This window comes from Ixodes scapularis, unplaced genomic scaffold, assembly GCF_016920785.2.
Source record: "Ixodes scapularis isolate PalLabHiFi unplaced genomic scaffold, ASM1692078v2 PGA_scaffold16__2_contigs__length_2301149, whole genome shotgun sequence".
In the NCBI taxonomy this organism is placed as follows: domain Eukaryota; kingdom Metazoa; phylum Arthropoda; class Arachnida; order Ixodida; family Ixodidae; genus Ixodes; species Ixodes scapularis.
Genome location: NW_024609842.1, coordinates 1,890,584 through 1,907,903, shown reverse-complemented (window position 1 = coordinate 1,907,903; position 17,320 = coordinate 1,890,584). Strand labels below are relative to the sequence as shown.

At 45.8% G+C, this 17,320-nt stretch overlaps 1 pseudogene; it reads right to left on the bottom strand.

Moving 5' to 3' along the window:
* Window positions 1–2,704: 2,704 nt before the first annotated feature.
* Window positions 2,705–5,972, bottom strand: LOC121047130 (annotated as a pseudogene).
* Window positions 5,973–17,320: the final 11,348 nt, after the last annotated feature.

Genomic DNA, 17,320 nt, shown 5'->3' with positions numbered 1-17,320 from the left:
TTTTTATTTGTTGCTTTCTGTGGAAGCTGACGCGACCTGTTCTGCAACACCTACTGGGGCCCTATCGTGACCCGACATTATCGTCGTGTGCTCGTATTTCTACACAGGACGAACCTGACCTTCACCACCACTTTGGTCGGAGACGCAAATATCAAATTCCTGACATTTGCAAGCTTTGTACTCAGTGCGTTTCTTCTTCATTTTCACGACCGCGAGAGGTGGTAAATTCAGGCCGACCACAGAAACGACAATAAAATCGTGTTTATGCCCTTCTCTAGTAGACGGAAGCTAGGGGTGTGAAAAAATGTGCGGAATTTACGGACGCCCTTGGCTTCCATTGTTCAGTTTACGATTAAACTCTCTTATTTGAACAAAGAATTCTGCATACAAATCTCTGTCAAGTGAGAAACCCAGATTTTGTCTTGAAGAGCCCTGCGCCCCCGGAGCTTTTGTTGAAAGTTGAACTGATCTCGGAGGCAAGCTGAAAGCTGCGAAAGGAAGTGGTCATAGAGTCAGTAATGAGTCATATCCCCCCCCCCCCAAACCCATCCTTACAAAGGCCTTAAGAAATGCTGACCTTTTTTAGTTAAAACCGAATTTGTAAAAATGAAAGCGGCGTACTTTTACCGGTTTTATTCCGTTTAAGCAGAAAACGCTGAACCCCAAACGTAGTATATAGACCGACACGCTGTTTACAAACAAGCCCACGTTTGCCCACACCAGGTGTGCGCACTGCGCGTGCACTGAAACCGGACTCATGTGGAATGACGCGTCTGCACGTGCGCAGTGCCGTCGACAACGCCACCGCAGCTGCGTGACGTCAGGGCCGCCGTGTTGGTCTATAGAGCTAAAAAATACATGTCGCAAAGTAGGCACTGTAAGGGAATGGAGGGTCTAGGCCAATTCGTCGAAAGCCAACTCGTCGACGGCAAATTTGTTGAGTCCGTTCTCTCGGGAGCAAGTTCGGAGTGGGCAGTGTCTCGATGGGCACATGAAGGCTCCCTGGGCAGTGCCGAAGCCCCCGCTCGTGCGTATTCTGGCTATCTATCGAGTAGTTCTGCTAATTTTGACGCGCAAGTTTGGTTGTGATGTCATCTACAATAAATGAATCAATCGCACGGTAATGCGTTTTTATTAGTTGTTAAAAAGAAAAAAAAACAGAAAGCTTGTGCGGCAACGACGTGCTCTGCCATGTTGTGCGGCCACAGCATTGAGGCTGTGGCATGTTTCTGCTTCCCCGATTTTTACTCGATCGAGGCTTTCGTCGGTAATAATCTGTGAATTTAACAAACAGCAACTTCTCGCCTGCAAGCTGCGGCCGCGTGTTTCCGGGTTTCCGTGCTGACATGTTTGGCCAGCGAAACTATTGAACACCATGGCAAATGTTGCTATGGGTACATTTGACCTTTGACCTTTTTTTCTGCTGACTATCAACGACACATAAAGATCCGACAAACGTACCAACAACAGCTTCGCTGTAAAAGGAGACTCGAACAATTGCATTTATTGTTTAAAGCTTTCCGCCTGTCACGTTACGGGAGTGCTTTACGCTGGATGCCGATCTGTAACTCCTGTTGTGCTAGAACTTGTGGTTCACTACCAACTTACGTGCCTTCCGGATTGTAGGTCCGACATATCCTGTTGGGGGTCGCGAAGCAATAGCTCTCATCAGTATTTTTTTTTTATGAATTTTAGTTTAGCTAGTTTTAGCATACATTTTATTATGTGAACTGCCACTACAGTACTCATCATTGAAACACTCTTGTAGCCCCGTGAAAAGCACAAGCGGGGTTCGTGACGCAATATTTAATATCTTGAGGGGGTGGTGGGGTCCTCGGGATGCGGAGTTTGGTAAGTACTGAAACAGGCAATAAATTTCTTTATAACCTAACGACAATAAATGAAAGGGTCATGGAGGTTCGAAATTATTCACGCAGAGAGTGGCGAAGAGCGCGCTCAAAGTTGCTTCATGCGTGCTCTTTTGTCGCTGTGCTGTTTTGACGCCGTGCTGTTCTGGCACGCGCTCTTCTGTCGCTGTGCCGTTTTGACGCTGTGCTTTTTTGCCGCGTGCTATTTTGACGCGTGCTGTGCTAAGTTCGCTGCGCTCAACGTCGGAGTATAACAGTGCTTTAAGTCAGCAGGCTAATTCAAGCACTCTGGGGGGGAGGGGGGTTTCACGGCCGTCACATTGCGTGTTTTAGGGGAGAAGAGGGAAGAGGAAGAGGGAGGGGGGCAGGGATTCACGCGCAAAGCCTCCAGCCAGTTATTTTGGTCAAATGTTAGGGACCTACTTTACGGACGCTGCTCCATCGAACTGCGGAGTATACATTGTTTAGGGGTTAAAAGCGCTAAAAACGACGGACGAGTAGGAGAGACACACACCACAGAGCGCTACTTGCAACTGGTTTATTATTGGAAAAAACACACGTACCGCGAAACCAACAAGGCACACATCCGATTCAGTTCCAACCGTCGCTTATCCCATTTCTTACTCTTACACCATGCATGATCGTAAAAACGATAACTCCGATTCAAACAGGGATAACGGAAGCGTCATCTCCCGAACAAGGGAGATAACGCTTCCGTTATCTCCCTTGTTGGGAGATAACGGAAGCGTTTTTTTTATTTCCGAGTGTGACGAGGGTACGTGTGTAAGTGCCCCATCGATAACCCTGTTTGAATCGGAGTTATCGTTTTTACGATCATGCATGGTGTAAGAGTAAGAAATGTGATTGTAAGCGGGCCGCCAGTCGGTTGATGAATAATGTTTATTGTTCCGAAGTGCTTTTGATTATAATGCAATTAAATGCAATGCAATGCAAGCGAAGCTGGAGAAGAGTGATGAAAATAATCCCTGGAGAAGGGGAACAAGAGGGACAAAGGACAAACACGCCTTTATCAAGGCGAGGAACGGTGTGACGTAGGGCGTCCTACGGTAAATGATTGGATGAGCTTTCACTAGCATGACACAGCTTGTGCCCTGCTACATCTCCCCTCTTTAAAGGGGAATGGAAAAAGGGAAAGGGGCTTTGTTACAGTCTCTCGGGCAGTGGGTACCGGCAGGGTTCCCGGCGTTCTCGGGTACTTCTGCGTAGCTCTTGACAGGGCCCGTTGACGTCCTGCTCTGCCGGTCGGTCTTCGGTGGAAGGTCGACTTGAGTCCGGCTGGGATGCTGCCTCTCTTAGGTGCTCTCTTGTCTGTCGAATCTCACGGCCGTCTTCAGTCTGAAGAATCGCTGAACGCAGGGTGTCTGCTAGTCTCAGGATGACGGCTGGCGACCAAGTTCGCTGATGTGTGTCGTACGTCGTGACCTGTTGCCCCGGTGACAATGGCGGCAGGTTTCGGGAGTTGCGGTTGTAGAAGGTCATCTGCCGCTGCCGGATCTCCTTGAGGCGGTTGTGGACGGCTTTGCTTGGCACGGTCTCCGGCTCCAGGTGGCTTGTTGGTACCGGTAGCAGCGTCCGCGTCTGTCGTCCCATCAGCCTCTGCACAGGAGACTTGAGGACAGCATTTCTAGGAGTATTTCGCCACTCAAGTACAGCCATCTGGAAGTCTGAATTCTGAACGAGCACTTTTTTAAAAGTTTCTTGGCCTCTTGAACTGCTCTTTCACTCCTACCATTAGAGCGTGGATGGTAGGGGCTAGAGGTAGTGTGCATAACGCCTAGATGGGCTAGAAAGTCTTTGAACTCTCTGCTGTTGAATGGTGGGCCGTTGTCACCACACAGCTTCAGTGGTAGCCCATGAACTAAAAACAACTTCAGCACACCACGATTTAACCATGGTTGCGGAGCTCCCGAACCTCAAAAAAGAACGAATAGAAGTCTACAATTATTGCAAACTCGCGTCCGCCGTATGAGAACAAGTGCATTCCCACGATCTCCCAAGGCAATGTCGGGACGTCGCGGCTCAGAAGAGGCATCTTTACGTTTCGTGGCTGATGCATCTGGCACACTTTGCAGGCCTCACAAAACTGCTCTATATCAAGAGACATGTTCGGCCAAAACATCACACTTCTTGCTCGCGCTTTCATCTTCTCCGCCCCCGCGTGTGCCATGTGCAGGAGGTACATCATTTCTACTCTTTTTGATTTTGGTATCATTACCTTACTGCTGCGAAACAGAAGGCCGTCTTGAGTGTGCATCTCCTCGCGGTACGCCCAGTAGGGACGGATGATTTCTGGGACGTCTTGCTTGTTATCAGGCCAGCTTGTCTATGCGTAGTCACGCAGGTTTGAGAGTTCGGGGTCCTCATTGGTTGCTCCAAGAACGTCCTTAAGGCGAGTTTCTGATGCTGAAACGTAAGCAAGTACGTTCACATGAAATTGGGTGGTTTCTTTTTGCATGCTTACTTTACTGGGGAAGCGTGACAAAGCATCGGCGAGAAAGAGTTCTTTGCCCGGCTTGTATAGAAGACGGATGGGATAACGTGCAAAATCAATCGCATACGTTGCAAACGAAGTGGAACTTGGTGCAGTGGTTTTTGAAAGATCGGCACCAAGGGACGGTGATCTGTCTCGACAATTACTTCCGCCTGGCCGAAAATGTAATCATGAAATTTGGTACAGCCGTGCACAATTGCCAGTGTTTCTTTTTCAATTTGTGCGTATCGCTGTTGCGTTTCAGTAAGAGATCTCGATGAAAAAGCGATAGGATGGCCTTCCTGAGTAAGGACGGCCCCCACTCCGTATTGGCTGGCATCAACAGAAAGAGTGACTGTTTTTTTTTGGATCAAAGTACGACAGAACCGGTGCTTCGATCAATGCTCGTCTTAGCGCGTCAAAACTGTTTTGTTGCTGTTCGGTCCAAACCCAGGCAATATCCTTGCGCAGTAGAGCTCTCAGCGGCGCAGTCACGTCGGACATGCGAGCTACAAAACGCTGCACAAAGTTCATTGTGCCAAGAAAAACTTGCAACTCCTTACTGTTTGTGGGTGGCGGCATCGCCAGGATGTCATTTGCGCGGTCCGGGTCCAGGCGCAGGCCTTGCGTGGTCAGGATGTGACCTAGGTAGCGGACTTCTGTCTGTAAAAAAGTACATTTCTTGAGATTCAGTCCCAGATTGTAATCTCGGCAGCGCGACAGCAGCAGTGTCAAGTGATGGTCGTGCTCTTCTTTTGTTCTGCCCCAGAGTAGAATATCGTCCATCACTATGGCGACACAGGGTAGCCCTTCTAGTAGGCGGTGCATTGCTGCTTGAAAAATTTCTGGCGCGGATGCGATCCCAAAGGGAATCCGGAGGAAGCGATATCGCCCGTACGGTGTGCTCATCGTGCAAAGTTTGGAACTCGACTCTGCAAGTTTGATTTGCCAAAATCCTGACGCCGCATCTAGGGTCGAAAAGAATTTCGCTACAGACAGTAGCGGCGCGGCGTCCACTAGGGTTGGCATTGGGTAGTTTTCACGCAAAAGTGCTTTGTTGAGTGCAGTAGAGTCCAAACAAATACGCACTTTGTCATTTTTAATGACGGTGACCATGTGGCTAGACCATGCAGTAGGCTCTGTTACCTCCGTTATGACGCCTTGCTCTTCCATGCCCTGAAGTTCCGCCTTGACCTAGTCTTGAAGGGCAACTGGACCTCTCCTGACCGGCACGACGACTCCAACAGTTCCAGGTTTCAGCTTCATTTCATACTCGACACCTTTCAATTGCCCAAGGCCTTTGAAAACTTTTGCAAAAGGTTGTGCGGCTGGGTACAAGTTCTCTAGATGAACATTCTGCACCCGGTATAGAAGTCCCAGGCGCTCGGCAACGGATCCGCTCAAGGTGATCGGCACATGTTGTTCTACGACAAAGAAGAGTTCTTCGTGCGCTCTGCCGTTTGCGGAAAGAAGCAATTTTACTTTCTCGTGAGCAGTCGCCTTGTTTCCGCAGAAAGAGCAGTTCAAGAGGCCAAGAAACTTTTAAAAAAGTGCTCGTTCAGAATCCCAGACTTCCAAATGGCTTTACTTGAGTGGCGAAATAATCCCACCGCTGCCACCATGTAAGCGGGCCGCCAGTCGGGTGATGAATAATGTTTATTGTTCCGAAGTGCGCCTTTCTCAAGGCCAGGAACGGTGTGACGTAGGGCGTCCTACGGTACATGATTGGATGAGCTCTTTCACTAGCATGACACAGCTTGTGCCCTGCTAGAGTGATAAGCGACGGTTGGAACTGAATCGGATGTGTGTCTGGTTGGTTTCCCGGTGCGTGTGTTTTTTTCCAATAATAAACCAGTTGCAAGTAGCGCTCTGTGGTGTGTGTCTCTCCTACTCGTCCGTCGTTTTTAGCGCTTTTAACCCCTAAACATGTTCAACCAACTAGCCCAAATCCAAACCCTTCTGAGTATAACTTCTATATAGATGAATGTTTAGCAATATGAAATCCTCTACGTTTTCTAAATTGAACCTACAAAATGTTCGAAACCGATATCGTATCTAAGTTAACTAGACTAAAAATAAAAATCACGGTCACTTTTTTTTTTATTATTGCGCAGAAAACGCGTGCGGTCTTTTTGTTCCTGAGAGCGCCTTGGGAAACCACGGAACTTGCTGCCATTTCATTTTTGATCTTCTCTGCGGGGCAAGGCCGAAGTACTACACTTACGACGAGAGCTGTCCGAAATGAAGCTCCAGCCCGACACCATCTGGGTTCTCAGAACGTCGAGAAATGTCGGTATTTCAATTGTAAGTGTGCACATGATGCAAACAAAATATCGTGTTATTTGCGTACTCTAAGTAATAAATATGTTTTTCTGCCCAGTGTCTTGCCATTGTTCGGCCGTGCTTGTTAGCAGCTTGTTAGCAGCAGAGTTGAGCCCGTTACTTAGAAAATAAATAATTACAGTTACGATTTTTGGTTTAAGAAGTAATGAATTACCGTTAAAAATTACTCCATGTAAAAACTAATCGATTAATTACTTTGTTCTTTTACTCGATTACTTTTGCGTTACTCCAAAGGAACACGAACAAGAAACACTATATACTGTGTGCATGAGGGGGAAAGTTTGGGCCCCATCAATATTAAAGCGAAAACACAACACATTTTGTACCGTCTACGTATCATTTTAGACTTATAATTTAAAGAGAACGAATCTATGAAGTTTTAGAAGACTTAAATAAAAACAAGTTTTGCGCTGTCCAACCGGGACGGAACTAAATACCATGAACATGCGACTAATACACTTAGGTGGTGGAGGCAGGCACACCATTCGAATTAACCCCAGTTTGGCATCGGCGACGTTGAAACCATGATTCCCGTGAAGATGTCTTTTTTATCTGTTTGTTGCATGTTGCCTAAATGGTGACTGGTTTACCTACTAAAACGGACTGGCTGTGACACCAAGATGCGGTACTTGCGTGTGGCTGCATTCAAAAAAAAAAAAATTGATGAAGGTTGTTATCCGACCAAATGACCCACTTCATCTTCTTTCTTGATCACCAAACTTATACGGACCAAGACGCCACACGGAATTTTAATGCACAATCTCTCAGCTGAACTAATTTTGCCGTTTAATAATTATTAAAAAAAAGCTCTATTTTCCGTAAACAGCACGCTTCCATGTTTTTCACGCGTTTACATGCGGATACTCAACTCCGGTGCTTAAGTAAGTAACTTTTTATTCTCAGAAAACTCGGGCTGCGTTTCCTTTTTTTAGAATTTCGGTCTAAGTTCCCGCAGGTGCAAACCGCTGACGAGAACCCTAGCCTTCTTGTTTTAAGAATACGGATTCAGCTTGGACGTCCTGAGCCCTTTTTTTTGTGGTCCCCAACCAACTTATTGCCTGCTCTCAAAAGTTACTGTTTACACTGACAGTAGGGTTGATGCTATATTTCTTTTTGTACCAATGAACTGATCAAATCGCAACCCTCATGTTTTTGCCCTACGCATCCGCTTGTGCGAAGTCAAGTTACAAAAGCCACATAGCTGGCCGGTACGGCCAGTATTCAGCTTTCACAGCGCTGTCATAGATGAGTATGGGCGAGGTCTCATTAGAGCTTCCCCTGTGTTTGCGGGGTTTGCATGTATAGGCAGAAACTTCGAAAACCAAAGCACAGTTTCGAGTGGGGATACAAACACAAAGGTTTGTTTTCTGGGGACAAGGCGCGGAGGGGTGGGGAGGTTAGAAAGAGGATAGAGAAGGGGGGGGGGGGGGGGGGCGACATGTGCACCACCTTCATTCACTGTGTCCACGGTCCCACTTCACACGAACCCTACGCGACGGTTTTATGGGCCATTAGTTTTCTGGTCTTTTGTACGCTCGAAGCAGACTGTTCGTTTTCCAAGAAGTCGAAGCCTGTTGCTTTTATGTGTAGACAGTCGAATCCTTCTTCCCAGCCTGGCTGACCGCACGAAGGAGTCGAGAAACGGGCTCCGGCTCGGCTGTCGTGCTTTTCCCTCACTAGCACTCTCTTCGCGAACAGATCCCCGTCTTGTGTCACCTTGCTGAAAGCGCGAAGACCGTTGCAAGCCCTTCTCCCACTCTATTTGTCCCTTTGACGGGACTGAAAAATTGTAACAAGTAATTTCCGTAATTTTTACTGGAAAAAGTAATGAAATTACATTAAAAGCTACATTTTCCAAAAAGTAACAAATTAGTTACTAAATTACAAGAAAAGTAATCAATTACAAGAAATCCCGCTACTTCCCTATTCAAAATAGTCCTTTCAAACCTTTCAGCCCTGATGTTTTATGGGACCCCACTAGACCTTGAGCACTTCAGACCTCAGCACTTCAGATTAGGGACTTACCTGATTCAGTCTACTAACCCCTTTGCCAGCGTGCTTTAAAAATGCAGCTTTCCGGAAGGCTGGGAAACACCAAAATGTATGTAAAGCGTTTACTCACACCCCCGCGCAAGCAGCTGACGCGCGAAACGTCACCCTCGGGACGTTTCTCTTAATGTGACGTTTCCCATAATCTAAATCTCGGCATCAGCGTAACCGCACGCTGCATTATGGGATGTTTCCCATAATGCAACGCGCGGTTACGCTGACGCCGATAGGACGTTTCGTATAATGCGATGGTGACGCTTTTCATAGTGCAATGCGCGTTGCGTTATGGTAAACGTCATAGTATGCGAAACGTTCCATAACGCAACGCGAGGGTAGGGAGGAGGAGGAGGAGGAGGAGAGACGCCAGCTACCCGTTGTGCAGTGAAGCGATATCACCACTCCTAAATCACGGAGAGGCACGTATGAAAATGTGGCATACCCGTTATCCAAGTGGCCGTCTACATGGGTACGGTCTGGGCTTGTAAGTAAGAGTTGTAAACATCTCATTTTTTTTTTTGCGCTCTCTTGGGTTATTACATCATATGTAATGGGTGTTGGTCACGGCTGCTTTTTAGAGCGCATCTCTTAGGCGCCCGTTTTCAGTTTGAGCAGCGTCGCAGTCGCCGTCGCCGTTGGCGTAACCGTGAAGTCACGTGACCCCGGTGACGTCACGTGGCCCCGGTTACGTTCCATGACCTCCGTGAGTTCACGTGACCCCTTGAGTTCACGTGACCCCCGTGAGGTCACGTGACGTCACGAAAGTCACGTGACCTCACGTTTACACCGACGGCGACAGCGTTGCCGACGCCGCTCAGAGCAAGGAGTAGCAGTAAGGATGAGGTTGGAGGAGGGGTATACCCTCTCCTCAGTACCCTTCCCTCCTCATCCTTAAGAGCTGCCCTCTAATTCGGCGTTACAGGGAGTTGTAAACGGCTTTCATTTTTCTGTCTTTTAAGGCGGAGGGACAGCCAATTTAGAGGGCGTACTGTAGTGATAACACCCTAATAATAAGGTGTACCTAGGAATTACGCCTTAATTTAAGGGTGTTTAGAATAACGTCGGTCCTTTTATGGGTGTAAGAAATAACGCCCTTTCTTTAAGGCGGTTTGCTGCGCCAATAAGGGTGTTAGTTATAAGACAAGCCAGTTACACCCTTAAGAGTGTAATGATGTTTAGTGTGTACAACGTTCAATCAAAGAGGACTTACAGAAAAGGTTCAAACTTTAGCAGCCATGGACCTTAGCAGCTACGTCAAGAATTAACTTATAGACTATGTTGTCTTATTGCAAAGGCGCAACATTTAGTCCTACGAGTCTAAATGCAATGGCGCAGCATTTAGTTCGAGGGGTCTAAATGTAAAAGTTACTCAAAAAAGTAATTAAGTTGAGTTACTGAGTGTTGCCCTCAAAAGTAATTTTAATGGAGTAGAAATTACTCAAATGGAAAATAATTTAGAAAATTACTAATTACCGTAAAAAAGTAGCGAATTACTTTGGAAGTTACTTTGAAGTTACTTTTATATGTTTTTATGGTGAAAAGCAAGTACATAGGTTTTTATCCGTTAGCGAAATGGTGCTAGCCAAATATGAATCCAATTGTTTTTTCGAAGGAATGCTTTAATAGCTGGTTCTGCTTTTGCGTGTCTAATTGTTTTGTACTTCCTGGTTTGTTTGGCCAATGATGTACTGCAAATGTGTCATTTCTACTTTTACGTTTATCACTGCGCGAGCCTGAAATCTATACAGTTTTGCTTGTTTACAATGTTGCTTAAAGTATCTAAAAAGTACTTGAAGTAAAATGCAAAGTAAATTAGAGGTTATTCAATTCAAGCAAAGAAGTAAGTACACTGGGTGCAATGTACTTGAAGTAAAGTACTAAGTAAATTAGATCTTATGTACTTCAAGTAAAACAGTAACTGTAGATATACGCGATCTCTTTGGTAGGGCAAACGAATGGTTAAGGGAGTTAGACATGTGGCTTAAATCAAATAAACTTTATTTAAACGTAGACAAAACTAAGTACTTACTATTTAAACCGAAAGGAATGACATTACCGTCAAATTTTAAATTAGAATTCCAGGACACTTTCATTCAGCAGTCTTCAACTATTAGATTCTTGGGAGTTGTATTCCACGAAAATTTATCATGGGCACCCCATATTGATTCGATCATAGGAAATCTTTGTCGAGCTGTTGCTCTTTTGAATAGATTAAGGTATTATCTCCCCCAAAAAGCTAAACGTCAAATTTATTTCGCCCTCATGCACTCCCGCATAAGTTATTGTCTATTACTGTGGTCAAGTACGTCCCAAACAAACTTAGATCGTCTCTTATCTATAAAAAAGCGAGCATTACGAGCAATTGGAAACATCAATTTTTTTAGGAATGCCACACCATACTTTAGAACATACCAAATATTAAACTTAAGAGATCTACACAAATATAAACTGTCCCTCCAGATTTGGCGGCAATTTCATGCTGACAAATGGCTGTTCCTTACAAAGTACCCCGTGAAAAATGGGCCGTACAATTTAAGAAAAAATGTAATAATGAAATCTCGTTCACGGACAAATTGTGGAGATCAGAAGCTAAGTTTTCAGATACCAGATTTTTTGAACAAACACCCAACTATTTTAGACTTTCTAAATAGCGCCAGGTCACCCCTTAGTTATAAGAAAAGTGTGAAAGAAATTTTATTTACGGATGAATAAAACAACGAAAAATATGTCCTAAACTTCTTGAATGATAAATGCATGTAATAGCACAAAAATGTTTTTTTTTTTAACCTGTTGTAGCAAAATGTAATATTATAGATAATTGGCCCACCTGTGTTCGCACACCCCTGGTTGTTTGTTATTTGTCTTCTTTTGTGTTTGTTTTTTATTGTATAGCAGTGAAAGCATGTCACTCTTGTTTTGTTTTGCTACCGCTGTTGCCAAAAAGGGCGGCGTGGCCTCGTCAGGCACTTCAAAGTGCCTTTAGCCATGTCCCCCGAGACATTCTGTAAGTTCTGTCTCAAATAAACTTATACAAACAAACTACACCGGGTGCAATGTACTTAAAGCAACGTACCATAAATACAAGATATTTCATTGTAAAGTACCAGTACTTTTAACAGAATCTTTCCTTCCCCCATGACGCCCATTCATTCCATATACAGCGTTTATTTGACTGGTACGCATTGCTTCAAATGTAAGCAAAGGTGCATCAGCTTTTTACGGAAATGGCAGAAAATATAAAGTCAAGTCGCCACAGAGTAGTTGTATTACTCTCGCTGACGATCTATTTGACACAATCAACTTAGAAGACACTTATTTGTGTCGGTCTTCTAGCTGCCATTAATTCACACAGAGGAATGACCAGATGATGTCTTGAAAGAGAGACTTTTCACACGACGATACGCCATTTTTTTGTTTTAAAATTTGGGGAACGTACACTGAAGTTAGGAGTTTTGCTTTCCTCGGAAAGTACAAGTACATTCCCAGAGAATGTACTACAAATGAAGTACAAGTTTTCTAAGCAGTAGTACTTTAAGTACCATGTACTTAGGGTACTTCCTAACACTGCTTGTTTATTGTTTTTTTTTTTCTATAAAAAAAACATTGGGAGAATTACCAAGGTTTTTTGAATGATCTTCAAATGTTTGAAGATCTGCATATCCTATTTTTTGGGAGGAAAGGCAACGCAAAAAGGTCCCCTTTGCGTTGCCCTTTAGCACGCGATTCTTCGATTACAGCACAAACTACGGGAGCACCAGACGAGCTTCAGAGCAGGTGCTGCATTTTGTTGACTACTTTGAGTGAGGATCCAGTGTGTGCACCTCCTGTAGTGGGCGAGAGTTTCTACGTTGGGGAGAAGCGAGAACCAGCCCTTTCTTCGAATGGGTCAAGTCTCCTTGAGCTTGGGGACACTAAGAAATGCCAGTCTTCGGCGCTAATCCAGCAGTTACTCGGCCTCTCCTGGGTCGTGCGTGTTCGCTCCCCCGCGCTTCGTAGCTGTGTTGTTGTAGAGAAAAGGAAAGGAAAGGAAAGAAACGGAAACTTTTGGGGGTTTCGGACTCTCCAACCCCTTTTTCTCCCCCCCCCCCCCCCTTTCCTACGCCACATGCTCCCTCTTTTTGCAATTATCAGCTGATCTTCCAACATCTTATCTTCTTTGCGGAGGAATATTTGTTGATAGGCTAAACAAGCGCTAAAACTTGAAAGTAATTTGTAATTTGAGTATAATTTACTCGGAAAATGTAATTAAAGTAAACCACTAACTACCGAAATAAAAATGTAATTGAAAGTTACCAAAACTACCCAGAAAAGCAGTTAAACTACAGTAACTTGATTAGAATAGTTGAACTACGTACAGTCTCCGGCAATATTAAAGACCCACTGGGAGCGCGTGGCCGAGGCGATGGCTGGCGGGGGCGCTGCGAGCGCTCCGGGCAATTCCATTCTGCTTCGAGGGGAGGACGCTCACTCGGAGCTCAGCACAATCTGATAAGCGCGTTTCGCTTTAGCTTAGCCCGAGAGAGCGTCCTTTCCTCGAAGCAGAATGGAATTGCCCGGAGCGCTCGCAGCGCCCCCGCCAGCCACCGCCTCGGCCACGCGCTCCCTTTGGGTCTTTCATATTGCCGGAGACTGTACAAGTCTGTCTAAATGCAATGCCGCAAAGGTTAGTAGTCCTGGGGGGCCTAGTCAGAGGGACTAACCTAGAAAGGTGCAAGGGTGTCTTCCATCCTAGTAGTTTCCCAGGGGACTAATGGTGGTGTCAGCGGATTTAGTCTCCAGAAATTCTAAGTCGCGATCTTCTTTTTTTTTTTTTGGTTACAGTGCGCATGCCGAACGCGAAACGTAAGGCCTAGGAAATGAGGTGCAGTGAAGGACATGGTGCTAGGGCGCACTTGGGCCGCCGGCAGGGCGCCGCGAGGCGGCCAGTAGAGGTAGCTCAAAGTAGGTTAATATTTTGTAATGAACCATCCGCAGGATGTCGCCGCGAACCGCCGAAAACAGGAGTGGTGGGCCGGGGGAGGGAGGAGGCTGACACACACCCCAGTGACACACCTGCCGTTTCCCACTGTGTTGCGCCGAATTTCGAATCGGCATTGTTGTTGTTGAAATTTTTAATTGGACTACACAGGAAAGACTAGGAAAAGAAAGGGAGAGTCAGAGGGATAGAGTGGATGTATGCCCTCAACCCAGGGCTCTAATTGCGGTTTTCCAATACAGCGCGCGGGTCACTAGCCGATTTTGAACACCGATGACTTAGCTCTGCAGCACAACTTCTCACTCTTTAGTAGAAGGCTGCACCGGTGTAGCCAGACCAGAGATCGTCTTGCACCTCCAAGTCATATGATGCACGTCCGCGCAGGGTCCACCACAGTCTCCCTTAGTGTACCGGTCGGGGTACTACTGTAGCTTTCTCCAAGTTCATCCTTCTTCTTTTTCGAGTCCCCTGCACGGGCCTGGGAATACGCGTCTATCCGGCTTCCGCGCTCTAAGTGCCTTGTTAAACGAGAGCTAGGTCCGGATTCACTTGTCCACCCCGCTGAGACGAGTAGCAAAGAATAGAACCTCAAGCCGCAGCATTTGCTGTCTCATACCCAGTGTTACCCGCGTGGACAGGGGATTAGATCAGAAGCATCCCCAGTTGCATTTCCTTACTAAGTAATCTACCCACGATGGCGCTCACCACCCCACGAGCAAAATTTCTGCAGGCTTTTTGTGAGTCACAGATAACTGTTGCCCTGGGGCTGCAAACACCGCCAACGCGATAGCCGCTTCCTCAGCCTGCCCAGGCGATTCTACTCTGACCGATGCTAATCTTAAAACCCACCCCTGGGCGTCCGCCAATGCGATTGCGTCGACTCCGTCCATTGGGCCGGCATATCAGCAACCTAAAACGTTCCGTCTCTGTGTTCCCATTTCCTAGACAGTGCCTGAGATATGGCATCTCTCCCGGGATACATGTTCCTCAATGGCGTTCCTTTTCGTCCCCAGCGGCACCGCCATCATACAACCGCTTCTCGACCACAAACACGCACATACACGCGCCAATACAGTGCGTACCCTCGCCAGCTTAAACCATCTGTACGCACGAGTGAATGGATCCTCAATAGGTGTGAAGAGGTTCCCCTGAGGGATATTTTTCCTAAGCAATTTCTGGCAGACCACACCGCAAAAGACGACGACATTGCTTTTTGTTTCTTTTTTTACGGTTGTGCGCAGCGCGAGTGGCTAATTTGGAACTTTGCCCGTCTTTTGTCCTAACCCGTCGCGATGTTTCTCTTCCTTTCCAACTGTGACAAGTGGTTTTGTTTACTTCTGATTGCCATTTTTTTTCTGTCCTTTCCGCGCGTGTTTGGCCGCAGAAAACGAAGATCGGGTGATTTTTTCTTAACAAGCCGCCTAGGCCTGCAGTTTACTCCAACTTATATTAGCAGCCAAAAATATGCTTACAGCATTTACTATTGGGTGTCGCATTCAATTTATGCGTAGTAGTTGCAAGCGAGCTGCCATATGCGCGCAATTTGTGAGCTATTCATGCTGGGCTAAAATAAAGCGCAGCTGGTCCGTGAAAATTAGCTTCGGGCCAGGCCGGGCCCGCTGTCGGAAATAGATAGCGGGTCACGGGCAAGTCCGGGCCGAATAGACAACGGGCCAGGCTGGGGCGGGTTTCGAAATATCGTCCCGTGCAGACTTTTAGTCGCAGGCATCGCGGGTGGGTGTCCCGTCGTCGTACTTCATCCTGCGTTCACCCGGGCTCCCAGGACTGTTTTGTTTTCGGAAACTTCTGGACATGAATTGAAAGCAAGGTATATTCTAAAACTATAAACACACGCGCTAGCCATATATGTTCCTTGCGGAGGCACTGCAATCGCGATACGTAGAGGAAGCCGATCGGCCGATATGGGGTAGGGGGCATACTTAAGTAGTAATTCAATTACAGTAATTGAATTCCTGTAATTTAGTTACTTATTTAGGTAATTCGTAGTGGTAATTAATTATTTTCAGTGAAAAGGAATCGTAATTATAATTTAATTACTTTCTCGCGTCAGGAATTGCTAAATTTTAGGCACAATTACAACTACTTTCGCAAAACTTTGCAGCACCGACGGAACCTCTCGGAAGCCCCAACGCTGGCACAAGCAGCCTTGGCGCTCGGTGACACATTCGCACAGATGGACACTCATGCACAGGCATGCACAACAAAAGTAACGTCGCTGTTTTTTTGTTTTTTTTTTCGCTTACATTGCGGGCTGAGTGACAATTTTCTTTGGGGCCTACCTCAACGGCGCCGTGTCGCGCCGTCCGTGGTGCGAGCAGATTACAATAGGGTAAACATGCCAAAATATTGAAAGATGACAAAAATTGAGCTTGAACTTTCAGCTGAGGTTGGGAATTCTATTTGACTATGAAGTTATTTTTCTTTTCTTTTTTGCTAGTTTTTTACGTCCCTCTTCCAGTACTGTCGCATATTTGTATCTTTGCATTATTTTTAAGTTTATTTCCTGATGGTTTTACTTCGAATATTTTTTGAATACGCATTTTGGAGACTGACCTCGCATCTGTGAATATCGTCGCCAATGATTCCGGAGTCCCGATTTATTTCTTATATATTTCTGAGCCGCTATAATTTCAACTCGATGTAAATTATTTACAATAACATGATGTTCTTATGTGAATGTGGTCGTATTAGCGCGTGTGGACTTTAGTTTTATATTAACACTTGTAAAATATTAATATACGAGTAATTGTTGCATTTGACTTGCCTGACTTATGAAAGTCTGTCCACCCAATTTTTTCTTTAGCGATCTGGCGTCTTCCAGCGTATTAACTAATTTATTATTATTTATTAAAAATACAAGAACGTAGTTCATCATTGCCACAAACTGTGAAGTTCTATTGTACGGAGCTAATTTTTTTTCTGAAATTTTTATACGTGCTACAAAGAACAATCAAATATTTCAAAAGGCGCACTTATAGCGCTAGCCGCAACATGTCCAGACAAATATATCAAATTAAATAATTAAATATCCATCGCGAATTCTTTATGTACGCTCCCAGAGCAGCTGTTCGCCATCCTACTACAATACCGAAACATTTTTAAGTACACGTTGCAGTAACTCAACGTAACAAGACGTTTTCTTGAACTCTTCTGCCTTGCGCCATGCTGTCAATGACTGGGTTGCAAGCGCCTTCCCGCGGATAGACGCCCACCTCCTCCTCTTTTTTCTGATTACGCCCTCTCCGCACGAGTGGGACGGGCGGAGAAGCGTTCGTGCGCTTCGGGATCTCGGAAGACATGACGTGTGCTCTAACCAGTCCAAGGTCAGCGCATGTACCAGGGCACCAATGCTAACGCACACAAAAACATTCGTGCATAGGCAGTTTCTGGAAGTTCAAATTTACGAGGGCAAGAAACATCCCGGCAGTTTATGCAGCCTAGATTTATACCCCCATTTCTGCGCAAACTGTCAGACTATAGGGGAAAATATGTCGCCTTTGTTGTTCAGCCGTCTCTGCTCTCGTATATTTGTTACATTGTATGAAATACATTCAACAAGACATTTTGTAGACACAC